At 35.8% G+C, this 9896-nt stretch overlaps 1 long non-coding RNA gene across 1 annotated transcript; it reads left to right on the top strand.

The window, feature by feature from the left end:
• Positions 1-7901: 7901 nt before the first annotated feature.
• Positions 7902-9019, top strand: LOC120076489 (uncharacterized). The gene is made up of 3 exons (XR_005481556.2): positions 7902-8342; positions 8435-8503; positions 8589-9019. It is a non-coding gene; the product is annotated as an uncharacterized LOC120076489 (long non-coding RNA).
• The last annotated feature ends 877 nt before the right edge of the window (positions 9020-9896 follow it).

Genomic DNA, 9896 nt, shown 5'->3' with positions numbered 1-9896 from the left:
TTTCATAACGTAGGAAATGAACATCTGATGATGTTTCTCCGCCTGCATTCCCAATCGCTCATAACGATGCCAGATTTTCCTCTATAGTTGGAAACTTCTGCAATTCAACTTTAAGTCCAGAGATCTCTTGGTCGAGCAACTCCAGTTTATGTTCAAAGCGTTTCTGAGCCATGCTTGCTCAGGTGATTGCTCTGATACCAATTTGTTAGGAAACTGATTATTAATAAAACTCTAATTACTTAACTGACCAACACAATAGCTAAACGAAGGCTGAGTTCTTTATTAAACGATAAGCGTCCATCAGGACTAAAAGATCATTTACAATTGCTACTCGATCGTTTATCAAATAATAAACGATCGTCTACATGTACTACACGATCGCTAAGATTTACTAGATGATTGCTTACAAAATGCTCCGCGATCGCTTACAAATTCCTACATGATCGCTTACAATCTATTACACGATCGCTTACTGATTACAACATGATCGCCTACCACTACTACACGATCGTAGGCCTCTACTACACGATCGCTTTGAAGAAGCAAATGATAGACAGCACACGATGATAGGAACTACACCATGGAACGCCCAAATTCCCACTCTCGAGAGCTCCCTTTTCCAACTTCAGAAATGCAAATCTCCCGTGCTCGCCTTTCTGTTTCTTCCTTCTTTTAAACGATCAACTTCTGAACAGAATTCAATTGTGATTCTTAACCTCCCTAACGGACTCAACTGTTGACGCCTTCGCTCGCTCTAACCTTTTACTCCTCCTTTTTTGAGTAAGATGCCTATCAAAACGATGTTATATAATGAGACTAAACATTTTGTGGTCCGGTCTTATACAAACTCCTTGTATAGAATATCCCCACTCACATGTCTATACATGAATGATCATGATCAAATCATTTGGTTTTACAACAATTGTAACACCTACAAAATGGGTCATACTTGTAGTGTCACCAAGATAAGGTACCCAGCCTTATTCATCTATTACAGACCATTTAAGTTATCACTTAAACATTATCCACCCGTATATCTTTACATACATGTTTAAGATAAAAAAAAATATCCTTGGATGTTAGTTTATTGCTTTTATGGTTAATGCAACTAAAATATCATATATTTTATAAATAATGAATTTAAATAAAATATCATATATTTTATTAAATACACAATAAGTTTATTCAATAATGTTTACAAACTGGAATCAACCCCAATAATCTTCCACTTGATCTAAAGCTAGTGGGGTGTACAATATAGTGTAAGGGTAACTCCTAATTAGTTTAGATTTACCCAAATGAAATCTTTTCAAACTAGGAAGTCTAATTAGATTTAAATTTCATTATCTTATTATTATTATTTTTTTTTATTTAAAATTCTTCATATTCCAAAATTAATTTCAGGTTTAAATCATTTGGTTTTTTCCTCACATCAAATTAAATTGTGTGAATAAAATCTCAATTTTTTTTTAAAAAAAAAAATTGGCTATATCCCAAATATTATCTTAAATTCAAATTATCAAATTTTGAACCTTTATCTTCTAGTCAAAATAAATTGTAGATAAAAATCTCAAGTTATCTCAATTTTAAAATTCGGGCATAACCCAAAATTTATCCCAAATTCAAATAATTCAAATTTATCTTTTTATGAGAATTAAATTAGGATAAAGTCTCAGATTCATCTCAAATTAAAATTTGGCCATATTCCAAATTTTATTAAAATTAAAAAAATCAAATTGTTCAACTTTGAGGTTAAATTTTATATAAAATCTCAAGTTAAAATTTGGACATATTCCAAATTTTATCAAATTTTATCTCAAATCTAAATCGTCCAAATTTAGACTTTTTATCCTCAAGTCAAATTAAATTGAGGATAAAATCTCAATTTGATGTAAAATTCAAATTTGAGTATCTTCCAAAATTTATATCAAATTCGTTCAAATTTAGGTTCTGATCCTTATTTTCAAATCAAATTGGGGTAAAATCTCAAATTAAAATTTGGAATAAATTTTATCCCAAATTCCAGTTAAACTTTTGTACTAAATTCACAATTTGACTGACACATCAATTGAGATCAAATTCAAGAACAGATTGAAGAAAATCAAATCACTAGGATTTCCATGAGCAGCGTAAGGGATCGTTCCAAATTCCATTTAGATTGAACACAAACAATTACAGTCTAAAATGAAAACTAACAGGTCATGCATAAATAGAAATTATAGCATGCTTTAATAGAATCAAGGGATAGAGTATGTGTACCTTTGAAGAACCATTCTTCAGGAATCCCTCAAACAAAGTCCAATGCGTCTAAAAACAACAACGCTTGAACGCAACGACCGGAACAACACGACCACGAACACAACGATCGTTTGGATGCTCCTCAAACCCAATCGAATCCAAGTCGATTCACGAATAGAGTAAAGACACCACCACAATGGTTACTTTGGTATTCTTGATGTGAGAATCCAAGAGTTGTGGGCTCTGTATGATCTTGGCTTGAGGAAGAGACTGGAGGTATGCAATCGATTAAACGATCGAGCAAGTGGGAGATAAGAAGTTGGTCTATCGCATTGATGATGTGCTCGATCGTCTAGTAAACGACAGCCTATCGCATAGACTTAGCTACTCGGTCGTGTAGCAACGATCAGCTGAGTGACTATCGTATAGTCAACTCTACGTAATCGTTTAGTTTCTGTCAACGTGAAACTCTTTCACTCGATAGCTTATCTCCGTGAATACTTTCCGAATGAAGTAACTTTTAATTTTAGGAAAATAATTTTTCTTTTATCTCACGGTTACCATAAAACTACCATAAACCTCCCACTTAATTGGTTATTAGAGAAAAAGAATTAATTATCATATAATTAATAAATTATAAATAAATATGATAACCAACTTATCATATTATATTTATAACCTATAGTTTTAATATTTCATCTCATGAAATATACAAACGATAGTTCTTTTTCTATTTTATGGTACTTGATATAAATCATATTTATGTCAATTCCTCCAAATAATGTATCTCATACATCACACCAATTATATCACATATAATTAAATTTCCTCTTGTTAATTTGAACACTTCAAATCAACCCAAAAATTTGATTCTCAACTTGAATCCATTGAGCTACCAAGGGGACCTTATGGACCTGTAGCTTGAAGCTCCAACAGTACGTGAATAACTAACTAAACTCTTTAGTCATGAGATCCACCATCTGTTAACTGTCGAACACTCCACTAAAGGCCGACAGTTGCACTATTCTCACTACAGATATATTTCTGTGTCCATATTAACCAATGAACAGTTCAATGACCATTCACAAATCGCTCGTATGTACAGCTGGGCCAATTTATCGTTTTCCCCCTGTAGTTACATCTAACTTCTTAAGTACGACTGATTTCTCTAATGAACAATAAGTCATAGTCCTACTATGACCGAGTCTCTCTTCCAAAGAGAGGATGTGGCACTATGTTCAAGACCTAGAATCAACTTTTAAGGGAGCAATTTATCTACTTACTCCTGCTTCGAGAAAGGAGTGAATTCCATCTTGTGTAACTGAGTTCCCAGCTCCCCAATCAGACAAATCCCAAAAAAAGTAGGCTTGTTGAGTTGACAATCTGACCACTCTCACCTATACTAATCAAAGGACCGTCCTCATAGGCGGCGGTTCCCAAAACACTTAGAATTAAGGTCATGTCACCTGTGGTCGTTTTATGAGATGTAAGTCTCAATTATCAACGGCGTTATATAAAGAGACTAATCATCTCGTGGTCCGGTCTTATACAAACTCTTTGTATAGGATACCCCTGCTCGCATGTCTTCACATGAATGGTCAGGATCAAATCATTTGTAGAACATTACAACACTTGCAACTATCTATAAAGCGGGTTGTATCCGTATTGTCACCAGGATAAGGTCCTATAACCTTATACTACAAACCATTTAGGTTATATTTGAATTTCAATTCCAACTTTGTTTTTCGAGATTCATCCACTCATATATATGCATAAATCTCGAAAAGAGGCCTTGTTGGATGAGAAATTTTGGACCAATTACAAATTGTCATATCATTCACTAAATTAATGATGAAATTCTAAATCATCAAATTTGGGACGACTTAGGAGTTGATATGTGTACCAAATTGAAGTTGAATACAAATTCCGATGATGTCATGTGGCTTCATCATGACCATTGAATTATATAAGATTAATTTAACCCAATTGATATTATTATCTAGGTTAAAATCCAAATAAACCTAGAAATGGGTTGAATTTGACCCAAATGTCAAATCAGACCCAAATCTAACTAATTGGGCCCAAAGGCCTGGTTCATGGGCCAACCAAGCCCAAGCCCACGAGGCCCACTAGAGAACTCTATAAATAGAGGAGCACCCCTCATTTGTGGGGGTCGAAAATTCTATATTCTCGAGAGTCCAGAGAGAATTCACCAACAAGCAAAAGACTTTTGGACTTCTGAAGCTGTACACTCCTTGAAGACACAAGTGCCTTAAAGATACAAATATTCTTCCAAGACTTCTACTTTAAGAACGTACGTATGATACTTTGCTTCTTCAAGTCAAGTGCACTCATTCAACCAAGAGAGAATCAGAGGATCATGTGTTAGAAATTGAACCACAATGCATCAAATCAACATCTACACCAACACAAACTCAAGTTCAACTCCACAAAACAAGTTTCTCCAGAAATCTTATGTGAATAAATTTCATGAGCGAGAGGCTTTCTTTTGCTTCCATGTAGTGGACTTGTCATATCTCTAAGCCCTTAGGAACTGAAAAGAAATCCAGAAGCTGATTGACACTAAGGAATCGTTCTTAGAAGGTGGCGTGCGATTTTCTCTCTGCAAACACATTATCAAATGATATGCCTGGAAAAGGTATTCATAGGTTTTTGGAAGATACTTCTCTTTGTCACGATAGCCCTTAATTCTTTAAGGGAAAGAATTCACCTCCTCATAAAAGCTTCCCCTGATTGGAAGACCCCTGAGCGACCAGAGGTCCCATAAAAAAATTGAGACTTCGCCTATCGTGGTATGAAGAATGTTGGTTAAAGGACACTAAGCTTCGCAAAAGGCTCGAACTACGTCACTATATGATCATACATGTATAGAGAATTTGTCACTGTGTCGAATAGACTAATATCATAAAGGAACTGCTAGTTTTGGCTGACTAAAAATTCAAGCCACTCCTAATAGTAGTCAGTGAAGTTGAATTCTCCAGGAACCTTCATTATGGCATTCCAGTGGACCTGACCCTCAATTATACAACGTTCGAGAGTTAGCACTTGGTCAGGATTAAGGGTCTCATCATGAATGAAAGATTGTAAAACCCACACACGTTCTCCCCGAGTTAAAGGCACATTCATTGATAATTTGGAAAGGATCATGTTGTTGTCTAAACTTAGCCAGCGATCTACAAAGGGGGCAACTAATAACTTTGCCACAAGAAAGCTAAGTGCATCCTTTATGGGCTGACCTCTGTCTCCAAGAATCACGAGGTATCTCTTACTGACGAAATGTTTTCGACGAAGGGACCATCGTTCTGCCAAAACAAAAACTGCCATAAAGGAATAAGTCTCAACGACATGGTTGGATGAGAGTGATGGAGACATGAGATCTTTCCAAGGTCATTCCTATATGGATCAAATGGGGGTTGTTAGACTTTTTCGAGGTCATCCCCATGTTGATCAAAATGAAATAGAAGAGTATCCCCATGTGGAACAAATGGGGATTGTTAGACCTTTCCGGGATCATCCCATATTTATCGAAATATAATAGGGTTAGTTAGACCTTTCTGGGGTCATCCCCATGTTTATCGAAATGTAATAGGGCTATTTAGACCTTTTCGGGGTCAATGGTTAGGTATCGGGGGTGAAATAGAAGGGTCCACATTTTCTTTAGTGCCGCCAACCCCCCAACCCTCTTTTCTCTCTCTGTCCCTCACGTTCTCCCTCTCTAAAGCAGGTTTTTCTAGTTGTCGCCGTTGACTAGAAGCTTCCGTTGTGCCTCGATCGCCCTACTGTCGATCGGAGCTCTGTCCGTGGTCGCCAAGGTCGCCATCGTCTACACGACTGCCTCCCCGTCGTTTCAGTTTCGGCTGCCCACACTTCTAATCACGCCACCATATGCAGGCATCGTCATCTCTGAAACAGATCTCGGCTGAGTGAAGTCCTGTAGCAGCCGTCATCCATGGTGCTGAAAAAAATGGTAGAAAAGAGAAGGAAGAAAGCGTAAAAAAAGAGACTAGAGGAAAAAAAGGAAGAAAAACAAAATCAAAAAGGAAAAAGGAAAATAAAATGGAACGAGGAAGAAGAAGAGAAGGTGAAGAAGATGAAGATTATAGTCCAGAGGATGTGGTGGGGTTTGAAAGTAACTAAAATTAGTGTTCAAGAGAAAGAAAAAAATGTAGCAAAGAAAGATGATTTTTTTTCTTTAAGAAAAAAAAGTGGATTAGAAATCAATTTTGCCCACCTCTTCACTTCATCAATCAAGTAGCAACGCTGTGCTCTAAGCAACATTCAAAAGAAAAAAAAATTACTTTGGTTGCCATACTTGGAATTAACCGAGAAGAGATGGCTTGATCCAATTTATAGTGTGAGGGTAACTCCTAATTGGTTTAGATTTACCCAAATGAAATCTTTTCAAACTAAGAACTCTGATTATATTTAAATTTCATTATCTTATTATTATTATTTATTATTATTTTTATTTAAATTTTGTCATATTCCAAAATTTATCCCAGATTTAAGTCATTTGATTTTTTTTCTCACATCAAATTAAATTGTGTAAATAAAATCTCATTTTTTTTAAAAAAAAAAAAAATTGGCTATATCCCAAATGTTATCTTAAATTCAAATTATCCAATTTTGAGCTTTTATCTTCAAGTCAAAATAAACCGTAGATAAAAATCTCAAGTTATCTCAATTTTAAATTCAGGCATAACCCAAAATTTATCCTAAATTCAAATCATCCAAATTTAGCATTTTATGCGAATTAAATTAGGATAAAGTCCCAGCTTCATCTCAAATTAAAATTTGGTCTTATTCCAAATTTTATTAAAATTAAAAGAAAAATCAAATTGTTCAACTTTGAGCTTAAATTGTTTATAAAATCTCAAATTAAAATTTGGACATATTCCAAATTTTATCTCAAATATAAATCATCCAAATTTAGACTTTTATCCTCAAGTCAAATTAAATTGAGGATAAATTTCAATTTGATGTAAAATGCACATTTAGGCATCTTCCAAATTTTATATCAAATTCATCCAAATTTAGGTTCTTATCCCTATTTTCAAATCAAATTAGGGTAAAATCTCAAACTAAAATTTATTCCAGATTCCATTTAAACTTATGTACTAAATTCATAGTTTGATTGATACATCAATTGAGATCGAACATATATATTTGAATTTCGATTCCAACTTTATATTTTTCGAGATTTTTTCACCATATATGTACATAAATCTCGAAAAGGGGCATTTGTTGAATGAGAAATTTTGGACCAATCACAAATTGCCACGTCATTCACTAAATTAATGACGAAATTCTAAATCATCAAATTTTAGAAAAATTAGGAGTTAACATATGTCCCAAATTGAAGTTGAGACAAATTTCGATGATGTCACGTGGTTTCATCGTGACCGTTGAATTAGATAAGATTAATTTGACCCAATTTGATTGTAACTTCCTGGAATCTAGGTAAATTTAAATTAATTCATGAAATTATTCGTTTTCTTTTAATTCAAGGTAAAAGTTTAGGCAATTAATAATTTTGTTGGTGGTTTGAATTTTATTTTTATGGGAAAAAGGAAATTGGGAGTTGTTACATTAATTTTTGTTTTGTTTTGTTTTTAAAAGAATTAGGGTTAAGGATTTGGTTATTTAAAGAGGGGACCTCAGAATGCGTGAAGTAAAGAAAAACCAAAAAGGGTAAAATCTTCTTCTTCCAGCCGCATGCACGCGAGATCCCTCCCCTCCAAATCTTCTTTTTCCAGCCGCGCAAGGAGCCCACCACCTAGCCATAGCCGTCGTCGACTACACACCTGAAGGCGTCGTCGGCCGTTCGACTCGCGTCCCAGGCCACGCCATCCTTCCACGTTCCGTTTTCATTCCACTGCAGGGTTCAGTCGCCGCCTAGCCGCCGCCTGCACAGGTTAGCGCCGCTTGCCGCTTGACCTCCGCCAACCGAGCCCTTGTTCCGTTCTCGTTCTTTCCGTCCGCCAGCCGTTGGTCTAAACCCAAGCGCCATGTGCCAGCTCTGACGCGGGCAGTTCTGGTTGTTGCCGGATCGTGGGTGGTTCCGCCAAACTTTCTGTTTGAGGGTAAGTTTCGGGTTTTTTTTTGATAGCTCATCGTCATTGGTTATTTTTGGGCCAAAGCTAGTTTACCCATGGAATTTTGTGGTTGGATTCAGGAACTTATGGTGGTGAAGGAAGTTTCAAGCAGAGTGAAGGTTCGTTTTGGGGCAGTTCAGTATCCTTAGGTAAGTGGATGCAGTTTCAATGCTTTTGTAGGTTGGCTTATGCTACTGTGTTTTGTGTCAAACTGTTGTGTTGTTGTGTGGCCAGGTTGGACTGCTCATTTGAAGTGTTGGGAGTTCATTCGAGTGTGTTGGGAGTTCATTTGAAGTGTTGTGTCAAACTGTTGTGTTACTAACGATTTGCCCTCGAACCTAAGCATGCGTACCACTGGTTCTAATTAGAATGTAATATCTTGATATGTCTGTATATGGGTTTATGTTAGTACCCACCGAGGTCACTACTTATGAAAGCGTGCCTTCGGGTTCGTCCATTATACCTATACCTATGATGTTGCTATGCCTTCGTGTGAAGGCTCGTGTGAAGGCTAACAGATCACTAAGTGGAATGTCTGGTCTAGAAGTTAGGCATTTTAGAAACCTATGATTTCTCCTTAAATTCATTTATCGATTTATTTAAATGTTATTTATTTTAAAGTTAGGTCAGGGATACCCCAATGAATCGTTTTGTTTTGTTCCTTATTCCGTTGAGTTTGTTTTGTTCCTTATTCCGTTGAGTTTGTTTTGTTCCTTAGTCCGTTGAGTTTGTTTTGTTCCTTAGTCCGTTGAGTTTGTTTTGTTCCTTAGTCCGTTGAGTTTGTTTTGTTCCTTAGTCCGTTGAGTTTGTTTTGTTCCTTATTCCGTTGAGTTTGTTTTGTTCCTTATTCCGTTGAGTTTGTTTTGTTCCTTATTCCGTTGAGTTTGTTTTGTTCCTTATTCCGTTGAGTTTGTTTTGTTCCTTACCTAAATTTCGTTCGAGAAATGGATTGCCAAGCATGCCAAGCATATGCATGTATAAAGTATCGTCCTAGAAATATATTAGAAATTAGGGTTGTTACATTGATATTATTATTTGGATTAAAATCCAACTAAACCCAGAAATGGGCTGAATTTGATTCAATTGTCAAATCAGGCCCAAATTATGCCCAAGCCCACGAGGCCCACCAGAGGACTCTATAAATAGATGAGCGTCCTTCATTTGTGGGGTTAGTAATATTACATTCCAGAGAGCCTATAAAGAATTCACAAGACTCCTATAGACTCCGGCAGCTGCACACTCCTTGAAGACACAAGTCCCTTAAAAATACAAAGACTAAATACAAAGACTTTTCCAAGACTTTTATTTCAAGAACATACTACGTTTTGCTTCTTCAAGTCAAGCACACTCAGATCAAACCACAATATATCAAATCAACATCTACACCAACACAAACTCAAGTTCAACTCTACGAAATAAGTTTCTCTAGAAACCTCGTGTGAACAAGGTCAAAATAATATTTTGGTCCATATACTTTGAAAATTGTTTAATTTTAGTCTCTGCACTTTGGATTGTCCAACGATACTAGTTTATTATTGATTT

The sequence above is a fragment of the Benincasa hispida genome, chromosome 4, assembly GCF_027475165.1.
Source record: "Benincasa hispida cultivar pf3 chromosome 4, pf3_genome.v1.1, whole genome shotgun sequence".
Lineage (NCBI taxonomy): Eukaryota > Viridiplantae > Streptophyta > Magnoliopsida > Cucurbitales > Cucurbitaceae > Benincasa > Benincasa hispida.
The sequence above is the reverse complement of the archived record's forward strand: the minus strand, read 5'-3'. Positions and strand labels throughout refer to the sequence as shown.